At 31.4% G+C, this 15,252-nt stretch overlaps 1 protein-coding gene across 4 annotated transcripts in view; it reads left to right on the top strand.

Annotated features, from left to right (window-relative positions):
* Positions 1–7,108: 7,108 nt before the first annotated feature.
* chl1b (cell adhesion molecule L1-like b) overlaps positions 7,109–15,252 on the top strand; it is a 254,285-nt gene continuing 246,141 nt past the window's right edge. For all 4 annotated transcript variants that reach the window (XM_061874747.1, XM_061874748.1, XM_061874744.1 and 1 more), the window contains exon 1: positions 7,109–7,264. The gene's annotated coding sequence lies outside the window, so the exon portion shown is untranslated. The remainder of the gene's footprint in view (positions 7,265–15,252) is intronic.

Below are 15,252 nucleotides of genomic sequence, written 5' to 3'. Positions count from 1 at the left end.
TAAAGCCAATAAAGGCATTTATTTGTGGACCCCTTTTATCTAGAAAAGTATCAAACTATGTTTTAAGTTGGTACCAGCTGCCGGTACCAAGTTTTGAAATAAAATAAAGCCAATATTGGCATTTTTTGTGGACCCCTTTTATCTAGAAAAGTATCAAACTATGTTTTAAGTTGGTACCAGCTGCCGGTACCAAGTTTTGAAATAAAATAAAGCCAATATTGGCATTTTTTGTGGACCCCTTTTATCTAGAAAAGTATCAAACTATGTTTTAAGTTGGTACCAGCTGCCGGTACCAAGTTTTGAAATAAAATAAGGCCAATATTGGCATTTTTTGTGGACCCCTTTTATCTAGAAAAGTACTAAAATATATTTTATGTTAGTACCTGGTACTGGTACCAAGATTTGAAATAAAACAAAGCCAATATTGATATTTTTTTTGGACGTCTTTTATCTAGAAAATAATCGATCCCGTACCAAGATTTTAAATAAAACACAGCCAATATTGACATTTTTTGTGGATCCCTTCTATCTAGAAAAGTATTGAATTACATTTTATTTTGGTAAAAGTACCAATATTTTGGTGCCAGTACCAAGATTTTAAATAAAATAAAGCCAACATTGGCATTTTTTGTTGACCCCTTTTATCTAGAAAAGTACTAAAATATATTTTATGTTGGTACCTGGTACCGGTACCAAGATTTGAACTAAAATAAAGCCAATATTGGCATTTTTTTTAACCCCTTTTATCTAGAAAAGTATCACAATATATTTTATTTTGGTACCGGTACCAAGATTTGAAATAAAATAATGCCAAAATTGGTATTTTTTTCGGACGCCTTCTATCTAGAAAATAATCGATCCCGTACCAAGATTTAAAATAAAACACAGCCAATATGGACATTTTTTGTGGACCCCTTCTATCTAGAAAAGTATCGAAATACATTTTATTTTGGTAAAGGTACCAATATTTTGGTGGCAGAAACAGGATTTGAAATAAAATAAAGCCAACATTGGCATTTTTTGTGGACCCCTTTTATCTAGAAAAGTACTAAAATATATTTTATGTTGGTACCTGGTACCGCTACCAAGATTTGAACTTAAATAAAGCCAAGAATGGCATTTTTTTGTGGACCCCTTTTATCTTTTATCTAAATATATTTTATTTTGCTACCGGTACCAAGATTTGAAATAAAATAAAGCCAATAAAGGCATTTATTTGTGGACCCCTTTTATCTAGAAAAGTATCAAACTATGTTTTAAGTTGGTACCAGCTGCCGGTACCAAGTTTTGAAATAAAATAAAGCCAATATTGGCATTTTTTGTGGACCCCTTTTATCTAGAAAAGTACTAAAATATATTTTATCTTAGTACCTGGTACTGGTACCAAGATTTGAAATAAAACAAAGCCAATATTGGTATTTTTTTTGGACGTCTTTTATCTAGAAAATAATCGATCCCGTACCAAGATTTTAAATAAAACACAGCCAATATTGACATTTTTTGTGGATCCCTTCTATCTAGAAAAGTATTGAATTACATTTTATTTTGGTAAAAGTACCAATATTTTGGTGCCAGTACCAAGATTTTAAATAAAATAAAGCCAACATTGGCATTTTTTGTTTACCCCTTTTATCTAGAAAAGTACTAAAATATATTTTATGTTGGTACCTGGTACCGGTACCAAGATTTGAACTAAAATAAAGCCAATATTGGCATTTTTTTGAACCCCTTTTATCTAGAAAAGTATCAAAATATATTTTATTTTGATACCGGTACCAAGATTTGAAGTAAAATAAAGCCAACAAAGGCATTTTTTGTGGACCCCTTTTATCTAGAAAAGGATCAAACTATGTTTAAAGTTGGTAACAGCTGCCGGTACCAAGATTTGAAATAAAACAGAGCCAATATTGGCATTTTTTGTGGACCCCTTTTATCTAGAAAAGTATCTAAATATATTTTATTTTGGTACCAGTACCAATATTTGAAATAAAATAATGCCAATATTGGTATTTTTTTGGGGACGCCTTTTATCTAGAAAATAATCGATCCCGCACCAAGATTTTAAATAAAATACAGCCAATATTGAAATTTTTTTGTGGACCCCTTCTACCTAGAAAAGTATCGAAATACATTTTATTTTGGTAAACGTACCAGTATTTTGGTGCCAGTGTCAGGATTTTCAATAAAATAAAGCCAATAATGGCATTTTTTGGGAACCCCTTTTATCTAGAAAAGTATCAAAATATATTTTATGTTAGTACCTGGTACTGGTACCAAGATTTGAAATAAAACAAAGCCAATATTGATATTTTTTTTGGACGTCTTTTATCTAGAAAATAATCGATCCCGTACCAAGATTTTAAATAAAACACAGCCAATATTGACATTTTTTGTGGATCCCTTCTATCTAGAAAAGTATTGAATTACATTTTATTTTGGTAAAAGTACCAATATTTTGGTGCCAGTACCAAGATTTTAAATAAAATAAAGCCAACATTGGCATTTTTTGTTGACCCCTTTTATCTAGAAAAGTACTAAAATATATTTTATGTTGGTACCTGGTACCGGTACCAAGATTTGAACTAAAATAAAGCCAATATTGGCATTTTTTTTAACCCCTTTTATCTAGAAAAGTATCACAATATATTTTATTTTGGTACCGGTACCAAGATTTGAAATAAAATAATGCCAAAATTGGTATTTTTTTCGGACGCCTTCTATCTAGAAAATAATCGATCCCGTACCAAGATTTAAAATAAAACACAGCCAATATGGACATTTTTTGTGGACCCCTTCTATCTAGAAAAGTATCGAAATACATTTTATTTTGGTAAAGGTACCAATATTTTGGTGGCAGAAACAGGATTTGAAATAAAATAAAGCCAACATTGGCATTTTTTGTTGACCCCTTTTATCTAGAAAAGTACTAAAATATATTTTATGTTGGTACCTGGTACCGGTACCAAGATTTGAACTAAAATAAAGCCAATATTGGCATTTTTTTGAACCCCTTTTATCTAGAAAAGTATCAAAATATATTTTATTTTGATACCGGTACCAAGATTTGAAGTAAAATAAAGCCAACAAAGGCATTTTTTGTGGACCCCTTTTATCTAGAAAAGTATCAAACTATGTTTAAAGTTGGTAACAGCTGCCGGTACCAAGATTTGAAATAAAACAGAGCCAATATTGGCATTTTTTGTGGACCCCTTTTATCTAGAAAAGTATCTAAATATATTTGATTTTGGTACCAGTACCAATATCTGAAATAAAATAATGCCAATATTGGTATTTTTTTGGGGATGCCTTTTATCTAGAAAATAATCGATCCCGCACCAAGATTTTAAATAAAATACAGCCAATATTGACATTTTTTTGTGGATCCCTTCTATCTAGAAAAGTATTGAATTACATTTTATTTTGGTAAAAGTACCAATATTTTGGTGCCAGTACCAAGATTTTAAATAAAATAAAGCCAACATTGGCATTTTTTGTTGACCCCTTTTATCTAGAAAAGTACTAAAATATATTTTATGTTGGTACCTGGTACCGGTACCAAGATTTGAACTAAAATAAAGCCAATATTGGCATTTTTTGAACCCCTTTTATCTAGAAAAGTATCAAAATATATTTTATTTTGATACCGGTACCAAGATTTGAAGTAAAATAAAGCCAACAAAGGCATTTTTTGTGGACCCCTTTTATCTAGAAAAGTATCAAACTATGTTTAAAGTTGGTAACAGCTGCCGGTACCAAGATTTGAAATAAAACAGAGCCAATATTGGCATTTTTTGTGGACCCCTTTTATCTAGAAAAGTATCTAAATATATTTTATTTTGGTACCAGTACCAATATTTGAAATAAAATAATGCCAATATTGGTATTTTGTTGGGGACGCCTTTTATCTAGAAAATAATCGATCCCGCACCAAGATTTTAAATAAAATACAGCCAATATTGAAATTTTTTTGTGGACCCCTTCTATCTAGAAAAGTATCGAAATACATTTTATTTTGGTAAACGTACCAGTATTTTGGTGCCAGTATTTTGGTGCCAGTGTCAGGATTTTCAATAAAATAAAGCCAATAATGGCATTTTTTGGGAACCCCTTTTATCTAGAAAAGTATCAAAATATATTTTATGTTGGTACCTGGTACTGGTACCAAGATTTGAACTTAAATAAAGCCAAGAATGGCATTTTTTTGTGGACCCCTTTTATTTAGAAAATAATTTAAATATATTTATGTTGGTACCTGGTACCGGTACCAAGATTTGAACTTAAATAAAGCCAAGAATGGCATTTTTTTGTGGACCCCTTTTATCTTTTATCTAAATATATTTTATTTTTCTACCGGTACCAAGATTCGAAACAAATAAAGCCAATAAAGGCATTTTTTATGGACCCCTTTTATCTAGAAAAATATCAAACTATGTTTTAAGTTGGTACCAGTTGCCGGTACCAAAATTTGAAATAAAATAAAGCCAATATTGGCATTTTTTTTTTTTTTACCCCTTTTATCTCGAAAAGTATCCAAATATATTTTATGTTGGTACCGGTACCAATATTTGATATAAAATAAAGCAAATATTGGCATTTTTTGTGGACGCCTTTTATATGGAAAAGAATCGATCCCGTTTCAAGATTTGAAATAAAACAGAGCCAATATTGACATTTTTTTGGGACCCGTTTTATCTAGAAAAGTATCGAAATACATTTTATTTTGGTAAAGGTACCAATATTTTGGTGCCAGTACCAGGATTTTTAATAAAATAAAGCCAATAATGGCATTTTTTGTGAACCCCTTTTATCTAGAAAAGTATCAAAATATATTTTATGTTGGTACCTGGTACTGGTACCAAGATTTGAACTCAAATAAAGCCAAGAATGGCATTTTTTTGTGGACCCCTTTTATTTAGAAAATAATTTAAATATATTTATGTTGGTACCTGGTACCGGTACCAAGATTTGAACTTAAATAAAGCCAAGAATGGCGTTTTTTTGTGAACCCCTTTTATCTTTTATCTAAATATATTTTATTTTTCTACCGGTACCAAGATTCGAAACAAATAAAGCCAATAAAGGCATTTTTTTATGGACCCCTTTTATCTAGAAAAATATCAAACTATGTTTTAAGTTGGTACCAGTTGCCGGTACCAAAATTTGTAATAAAATAAAGCCAATATTGGCATTTTTTTTTTTTTTTACCCCTTTTATCTAGAAAAGTATCCAAATATATTTTATGTTGGTACCGGTACCAAGATTTGATATAAAATAAAGCAAATATTGGCATTTTTTGTGGACGCCTTTTATTTGGAAAAGAATCGATCCCGTTTCAAGATTTGAAATAAAACAGAGCCAATATTGACATTTTTTTGGGACCCGTTTTATCTAGAAAAGTATCGAAATACATTTTATTTTGGTAAACGTACCAGTATTTTGGTGCCAGTGTCAGGATTTTCAATAAAATAAAGCCAATAATGGCATTTTTTGGGAACCCCTTTTATCTAGAAAAGTATCAAAATATATTTTATGTTGGTACCTGGTACTGGTACCAAGATTTGAACTTAAATAAAGCCAAGAATGGCATTTTTTTGTGGACCCCTTTTATTTAGAAAATAATTTAAATATATTTATGTTGGTACCTGGTACCGGTACCAAGATTTGAACTTAAATAAAGCCAAGAATGGCATTTTTTTGTGGACCCCTTTTATCTTTTATCTAAATATATTTTATTTTTCTACCGGTACCAAGATTCGAAACAAATAAAGCCAATAAAGGCATTTTTTATGGACCCCTTTTATCTAGAAAAATATCAAACTATGTTTTAAGTTGGTACCAGTTGCCGGTACCAAAATTTGAAATAAAATAAAGCCAATATTGGCATTTTTTTTTTTTTTACCCCTTTTATCTCGAAAAGTATCCAAATATATTTTATGTTGGTACCGGTACCAATATTTGATATAAAATAAAGCAAATATTGGCATTTTTTGTGGACGCCTTTTGTTTGGAAAAGAATCGATCCCGTTTCAAGATTTGAAATAAAACAGAGCCAATATTGACATTTTTTTGGGACCCGTTTTATCTAGAAAAGTATCAAAATACATTTTATTTTGGTAAAGGTACCAATATTTTGGTGCCAGTACCAGGATTTTTAATAAAATAAAGCCAATAATGGCATTTTTTGCGAACCCCTTTTATCTAGAACAGTATCAAAATATATTTTATATTGGTACCTGGTACCGGTACCAAGATTTGAACTTAAATAAAGCCAAGAATGGTGTTTTTTTGTGGACCCCCTTTATCTTTTATCTAAATATATTTTATTTTTCTACCGGTACCAAGATTCGAAACAAATAAAGCCAATAAAGGCATTTTTTTATGGACCCCTTTTATTTAGAAAAATATCAAACTATGTTTTAAGTTGGTACCAGTTGCCGGTACCAAAATTTGAAATAAAATAAAGCCAATATTGGCATTTTTTTTTTTTTTACCCCTTTTATCTAGAAAAGTATCCAAATATATTTAATGTTGGTACCGGTACCAAGATTTGAAATACAGTTAAGCAAATATCCACCCTTTCTGTGGACCCTAACCCTACCCACCACCTACTTATCATGGGGGATCCACCCAGGAATGGGTCCCCCTACATCCCCACTGTACTGTACACATAAACATATCCTCCCCTTACACGAGACTGGCAGTCTTTGTAAATAGTTTCAAACTATTTACTTCAGTTCTTTTAAATAAAATCACTTCCATCCCCAAATGAAATGCATCCTGGATCCTTCATGTTCCCTCCCTGCACCTCCTCTTAATAAAACCTTTGCATTCCGGAGCTGCACGCAGAATAACGTCACCGTCACTGTTTTATTTATTTAATTGTATTATTATTATTTGGGCGGGAGACGGATGCTTTAACCCGGTCACGACGTGGGGAAGTTGCTCACCGCTTTTTCTGCGTTACCATGGTTTTTTTTGTAAAACCTATTGACTGCGACAGGGTCCCCGCTTTTATTTGAGTCTGCCTTTGTGAAGGCGGAGGAAGAAACCGCTGTTACTTCTTTTTTTTTTTTTTTCTTCCAGAGACTGGGGGAGCGTCACAAGCAGCATCCACAGGAGGAGGAGGAGGAGGAGGAGGCTGGTCCAGACTCAAACCCACTCACTGCGTGGAAGGCGCAACACGCTGCACATCCATCTGCTCTCTCCGTCGCTTTGGGGATTTTAAGCCAACTTTGCAGAGAGCAGCCTCGGACTGCACCAGAAGGTTAGTCGCATGAACGGTTGTTTTGTGAACATGAATGGTCCTGAGTGACATTTTCTCCCTGAGAAGTTAGTTGCCGCACTTTGTATGGCAGCCACAGCTCTGCATGCTTGCATTTATTGTTGGTTTCTCTCAAGTGCATAACCTTAAAACAAGTCATTTAAGGGATGCAGAGTCATGTGTTCCTTCCATTTTATACACTTGTGAAAAAATATTGTTCAAAAAAATTTAGAAAAAATTGCCTGGGATGGACTGTTAATGGATATTTACTATGGGTATAGAAAACATTGAATTTCCATTGTTTTTTAAGGATTCTTATTACATTTTTTATTTCCATTTTTTTTTTTTGAGGAGCAGGGGGGTGGGGGGGGGGGTTGCCCTGTCCAGACACATTCAGGCAAATCATATTGTTGCTGTAGATGCCCATATACTTTTTTTTGTTTTTGTTGTTTAAGTAATATCACTATGTATTTTATAGGGTGATGTAGTTAATTATAGAACTGGCAGCAAATGTTAAAAAAAATTAAAAAATAAAAATACTTAAAAAAAGGATGTATGTATTCCTTCCATTTTATACACTTGTTAAAAAATGTTGTTCCCCCCAATTTTTTTTTTAAATCGCTTTAGATGGACGGTTAATGGATATTTACTAAGGATATTAAAATAAATTGAATGTGTAATGATTTTTAACGATTCGTATTTTTTTGGGGGAGGGGGTTGCTCTGTCCAGATACATTCAGGCAAATCATATTGTTGCTGTAGATGCCCATATGTTTTTTTTTTTTTTTTAAGTAATATCGGTATTTTCTAGGGTGATGTAGTTAATTATAGAACTGGCCCCCAATAATAAAAAATTCAAAAAAGTTAAAACTTAAAAAGAATTGATGCGTAGTCATGTATTTCTTCCATTTTTTTTACAAATGTGAAAAAATATTGTTCCAAAAAACTTGTTAAAAAAAAATATCTAAGAAATTGCTTTGGATGGACGGTTAATGAATATTTACTAGGAGTATAGAACAAGTTTTTTAAAACTTTTTTTTGAGGAGGAGGGGGGGGGGTTGCCTTGTCCAGACACATTCAGGCAAATCATATTGTTGCTGTAGATGCACATATACGTTTTTTTGTTGTTGTTGTTGTTTAAGTAATATCTCTATGTATTTTATAGGGTGATGTAGTTAATTATAGAACTGGCAGCAAATGTTAAAAAAAAAAAAAAAAAAAAAAAACTATTAAAAAAAAAGGATGTATGTATTCCTTCCATTTTATACACTTGTTAAAAAATATTGTTCCAAAAAACGTGTTAAAGAAAATTGCTTTGGATGGACGGTTAATGCATATTTACTAGGGATATTAAAATAAATTGAATGTTGAAATATATATATATTTTTTTTTGGGGGGGGGGGGGGGGGTTGCTCCGTCCAACAAAAATATATAATTCAGGCAAATCATATTGTTGCTGTAGATGCCCATATGTTGTTGTTGTTTTTGTTTTTTTAAAGTAATATCCATATTTTCTAGGGTGATGTAGTTAATTATAGAACTGACACCCAATAATAAAAAATTCAAAAAAGTTAAAATTTAAAAAGAATTGATGCGTAGTCATGTATTTCTTCCATTTTTTTACAAATGTGAAAAAATATTCTTCCAAAAAACTTGTTAAAAAACAAATTCTAAGTAATCGCTTTGGATGGACGGTTAATGAATATTTACTAGGAGTATAGAAAAAGTTTTTTAACAATTTTTTTGAGGAGGGGGGGGGGTTGCCTTGTCCAGACACATTCAGGCAAATCATATTGTTGCTGTAGATGCCCATATACTTTTTGTTGTTGTTGTTGTTTAAATAATATCTCTATGTATTTTATAGGGTGATGTAGTTAATTATAGAACTGGCAGCAAATGTTAAAAAAAAAAAAAAAATTATTAAAAAAAAGGATGTATGTATTCCTTCCATTTTATACACTTGTTAAAAAATATTGTTCCAAAAAACGTGTTAAAGAAAATTGCTTTGGATGGACGGTTAATGGATATTTACTAGGGATATTAAAATAAATTGAATGTTGAAATACATATATGTATTTTTTTTTTTGGGGGGGGGGGTTGCTCCGTCCAAAAAAAATATATAATTCAGGCAAATCATATTGTTGCTGTAGATGCCCATATGTTGTTGTTGTTGTTTTAAAGTAATATCCATATTTTCTAGGGTGATGTAGTTAATTATAGAACTGGCACCCAATAATAAATAATTCAAAAAAGTTAAAATTTAAAAAGAATTGATGCGTAGTCATGTATTTCTTCCATTTTTTTACAAATGTGAAAAAATATTCTTCCAAAAAACTTGTTAAAAAACAAATTCTAAGTAATCGCTTTGGGTGGACGGTTAATGAATATTTACTAGGAGTATAGAAAAAGTTTTTTAACAATTTTTTTTGAGGAGGGGATGGGGGGGGGGGGGGGGTTGCCTTGTCCAGACACATTCATGCAAATCATATTGTTGCTGTAGATGCACATATACGCTTTTTGTTGTTGTTGTTTAAGTAATATCTCTATGTATTTTATAGGGTGATGTAGTTAATTATAGAACTGGCAGCAAATGTTAAAAAAAATTAAAAAATAAAAATACTTAAAAAAAGGATGTATGTGCCGTCATGTATTCCTTCCATTTTATACAGTTGTTAAAAAATATTGTTCCCCCAATTTTTTTTTTTTTTAAATCGCTTTAGATGGACGGTTTTTATTTATTTATATTTACTAAGGATATTAAAATAAATTGAATGTGTAATGATTTTTAACGATTCGTATTTTTTTTTTGGGGGGGGGGGGGGTTGCTCTGTCCAGATACATTCAGGCAAATCATATTGTTGCTGTAGATGCACATATGTTTTTGTTTTTTTTTTAAAGTAATATCGGTATTTTCTAGGGTGATGTAGTTAATTATAGAACTGGCACCCAATAATAAAAAATTCAAAAAAGTTAAAATTTAAAAAGAATTGATGCGTGGTCATGTATTTCTTCCATTTTTTTACAAATGTGAAAAAATATTGTTCCAAAAAACTTGTTAAAAAACAAATTCTAAGTAATCGCTTTGGGTGGACGGTTAATGAATATTTACTAGGAGTATAGAAAAAGTTTTTTAACAATTTTTTTGAGGAGGGGGGGGGGTTGCCTTGTCCAGACACATTCGTGCAAATCATATTGTTGCTGTAGATGCACATATACGCTTTTTGTTGTTGTTGTTTAAGTAATATCACTATGTATTTTATAGGGTGATGTAGTTAATTATAGTACTGGCAGCAAATGTTAAAAAAAATTAAAAAATAAAAATACTTAAAAAAAGGATGTATGTGCCGTCATGTATTCCTTCCATTTTATACAGTTGTTAAAAAATATTGTTCCCCCCAATTTTTTTTTTTTAAATCGCTTTAGATGGACGGTTTTTATTTATTTATATTTACTAAGGATATTAAAATAAATTGAATGTGTAATGATTTTTAACGATTCATATTTTTTGGGGGGGTGGGGGTTGCTCTGTCCAGATACATTCAGGCAAATCATATTGTTGCTGTAGATGCCCATATGTTTTTTGTTTTTTTTAAAGTAATATCGGTATTTTCTAGGGTGATGTAGTTAATTATAGAACTGGCCCCCAATAATAAAAAATTCAAAAAAGTTAAAATTTAAAAAGAATTGATGCGTAGTCATGTATTTCTTCCATTTTTTTACAAATGTGAAAAAATATTCTTCCAAAAAACTTGTTAAAAAACTAATTCTAAGTAATCGCTTTGGGTGGACGGTTAATGAATATTTACTAGGAGTATAGAAAAAGTTTTTTAACAATTTTTTTTGAGGAGGGGATAGGGGGGGTTGCCTTGTCCAGACACATTCAGGCAAATCATATTGTTGCTGTAGATGCACATATACGCTTTTTGTTGTTGTTGTTTAAGTAATATCACTATGTATTTTATAGGGTGATGTAGTTAATTATAGAACTGGCAGCAAATGTTAAAAAAAATTAAAAAATAAAAATACTTAAAAAAAGGATGTATGTGCCGTCATGTATTCCTTCCATTTTATACAGTTGTTAAAAAATATTGTTCCCCCAAATTTTTTTTTTTAAATCGCTTTAGATGGACGGTTAATGGATATTTACTAAGGATATTAAAATAAATTGAATGTGTAATGATTTTTAACGATTCGTATTTTTTTTTGGGGGGGGGGTTGCTCTGTCCAGATACATTCAGGCAAATCATATTGTTGCTGTAGATCCCCATATGTTTTTTTTTTTTTTTTTAAAGTAATATCGGTATTTTCTAGGGTGATGTAGTTAATTATAGAACTGGCCCCCAATAATAAAAAATTCAAAAAAGTTAAAATTTAAAAAGAATTGATGCGTAGTCATGTATTTCTTCCATTTTTTTACAAATGTGAAAAAATATTCTTCCAAAAAACTTGTTAAAAAACAAATTCTAAGTAATCACTTTGGATGGACGGTTAATGAATATTTACTAGGAGTATAGAAAAAGTTTTTTAACAATTTTTTTTGAGGAGGGGATAGGGGGGGTTGCCTTGTCCAGACACATTCAGGCAAATCATATTGTTGCTGTAGATGCCCATGTACGCTTTTTGTTGTTGTTGTTTGAGTAATATCGCTATGTATTTTATAGGGTGATGTAGTTAATTATAGAACTGGCAGCAAATGTTAAAAAAAATTAAAAAATAAAAATACTTAAAAAAAGGATGTATGTGCCGTCATGTATTCCTTCCATTTTATACAGTTGTTAAAAAATATTGTTCCCCCAAATTTTTTTTTTTTAAATCGCTTTAGATGGACGGTTAATGGATATTTACTAAGGATATTAAAATAAATTGAATGTGTAATGATTTTCAACGATTCGTATTTTTTTTGGGGGGGGGGGGTTGCTCTGTCCAGATACATTCAGGCAAATCATATTGTTGCTGTAGACGCCCATATGTTTTTTTGTTTTTTTTTAAGTAATATCGGTATTTTCTAGGGTGATGTAGTTAATTATAGAACTGGCCCCCAATAATAAAAAATTCAAAAAAGTTAAAATTTAAAAAGAATTGATGCGTAGTCATGTATTTCTTCCATTTTTTTACAAACTTGAAAAAATATTGTTCCAAAAAACTTGTTAAAAAAAAATATCTAAGAAATCGCTTTGGATGGACGGTTAATGAATATTTACTAGGAGTATAGAAAAAGTTTTTTAACACATTTTTTTGAGGAGGAGGGGGGGGGGGGGGTTGCCTTGTCCAGACACATTCAGGCAAATCATATTGTTGCTGTAGATGCCCATATACTTTTTTTTGTTTTTGTTGTTTAAGTAATATCTCTATGTATTTTATAGGGTGATGTAGTTAATTATAGAACTGGCAGCAAATGTTAAAAAAAAAAAAAAAAACTATAAAAAACGGATGTATGTATTCCTTCCATTTTATACACTTGTTAAAAAATATTGTTCCAAAAAACGTGTTAAAAAAATTGCTTTGGATGGACGGTTAATGCATATTTACTAGGGATATTAAAATAAATTGAATGTTGAAATATATATATATATTTTGGGGGGGAGGGGGGGGGGGGGGGTTTGCTCCGTCCAGATCAATTCGGGCAAATCATATTGTTGCTGTAGATGCCCATATGTTGTTGTTTTTTTTTTTTTTTTTTAAAGTAATATCTGTATTTTCTAGGGTGATGTAGTTAATTATAGAACTGGCACCCAATAATAAAAAATCCAAAAAAGTTAAAATTTAAAAAGAATTGATGCGTAGTCATGTATTTCTTCCATTTTTTCACAAATGTGAAAAAAATATTGTTCCAAAAAACTTGTTAAAAAAAAATTGCTTTGGATGGACGGTTAATGGTATTAAAGGGTATTTTAAAAAAATTTAATTTTGAATGATTTTTAAGGATTCTTTATCATTTTTTTTAATTGCTCTGTCCAGGTACATTCAGGCAAATCATATTGTTGCTGTATATGCAATGTATATATTTTTAAGTAATATATGTATCTAATTAATAGGGTAATGTAGTTAATTATAGAACTGGGACCCAATGTAGAAAAAAAAAAGTATTGCTGTGCAGTCATGTATTCTTTCCATTTTACACACTTGTGAAAAAAATATTGCGAAAAAAACTTATTCAGAAAAATTAGGGTGATAAATTAATCGATTTTTGACTGATTCGTAACGTTTCTTAATAAATTCCAAAAATTTAGTATTTAAAAAAAAAAATGTATCCACAATCAGGCAAATCATGTAGTTGATGTAGATGCTCATATATGCTTTATTTGTATTCGACTTTATTAAATGTTTGGATAGGATTTTGTTAAACAAAATCCTTTTTTTTAAAAATTAATATATCTATCAATTGTATGGGTTGATGTAACTAATTATGGAACTGGCACCCAATTAAAAAAAAAAAAATACAAAAATAATGTATTGATGCGCAGTCATGTATTCCTTCCATTTTATACGTTTGTGAAAGAAATTTTTTTTTAACAATAGCTCTGAACAGACAGATAATGTATGTTTACTTCGAGGATAAAAAAAACATGTATTTTCGATTAATTTGTAACAATTCTTAATCCATTTTTTTTTTTTTTTTGATTTGCATTGTCCATACACTCAGGCAAATCAAATTGTTGATTGCATGGGTTAATGTAGTTAATTATAGAACTGGCACCCAATGTTAAAAAATCAATAAAAATAAAAAGTATTTATGTGCAGTCGTGTGTTCCTTCCATTTTATACAATCTTGAAAAAATATTGTTAAGAAAAACTTGTTGCAAAGAAACATATTGCTTTGGATGGAAGGATAATGGATGTTTACTAGAGGTATAAAACAAATCAATTTTCCGAATGATTTGTAACGATTCTTAATCAATTTAAAAAATCCCTAAAAATATTTATGTATTTGTTTTTTAATTTTTGGGGGATTTGCCCTGTCCAAATCATATTGTTGATGTAAGTGCCCATACATCAGGGGTGCCCATTACATCGATCGCGAGCTACCAGTCGACCGCGGGGGGTGTGTCAGTCGATCTCCAGCCAGGCTTTTAAAAAAAATAGACCTAAAAATGAGTGATCATCAATCTTCACCAAGACGTCACTTAAATGACATTCCCGGTACCGGAGGGTCTTGTGAGATGACGCTGGCTGCTGCAAGATCATTATTATGAAAATATGACCGAGAGGAAGGCGAGAAACACTTTTTATTTCAACAGACTCTCGCGCCGTACCTTCCGTCAAAACTCTAAAGGCCGACTGCACATTTCCTATCTTCACAATAAAAGCCCTGCTTCATGCTGCCTGTGCTAACTAAATACAGAGTCTCGGAAAACTGGCGTGCACAAGCGATCCCTCAGAAAGCTGGCGTGCACATCACTTGTGCACGCCAGCTTTCCGAGACTCTTATTTTATTAGCGCGGGCAGCATGAAGCAGGGCTTTTATTGTGAAGATAGGAAATTTGCAGTCGGCCTTTAGAGTTTTGACGGAAGGGACGGCGCGAAAGTCTGTTGAAATAAAACGTGTTTCTCGCCTTCCTCTCTGTCATTTTTTCCTAATAATGAACTGGCAGCAGCCAGCGTCATCTCACAAGACCCTCGGGTGCCGTGAATGTCAATCAAGCAAGCTACGGAATTTGCCGCCAATGTTTTTCTTGTAAAGTGTATGGAAGCTGGATGAATTAGATGCCAAAAACCAACCACTTTCATGTGGTATTGTACAGAAAGGACAACTTTTTTTCTCCTCCATTTGAAAATGTGGGCGTTATCATCATTACTGTCTGATTCCAATCAATGCAAGTCATCAGAATCAGGTAATACACCAACTTATATTCTTGTCTTCGTGAAAGAAAGACATCTATATGTGTTACACATGCTTGTATTATCATTAAACACATTTAACTTGTTTACAAAAATGTCTCTTTCCTAAATAAATAAATATAAATGATATATATAAATGAGGTAGATCCCCT

Source organism: Nerophis ophidion, linkage group LG16 (genome assembly GCF_033978795.1).
Source record: "Nerophis ophidion isolate RoL-2023_Sa linkage group LG16, RoL_Noph_v1.0, whole genome shotgun sequence".
NCBI classification, from domain to species: domain Eukaryota; kingdom Metazoa; phylum Chordata; class Actinopteri; order Syngnathiformes; family Syngnathidae; genus Nerophis; species Nerophis ophidion.
Note: the sequence above shows the minus strand (reverse complement) of the source record. Positions and strands in the feature narration are given on the sequence as shown.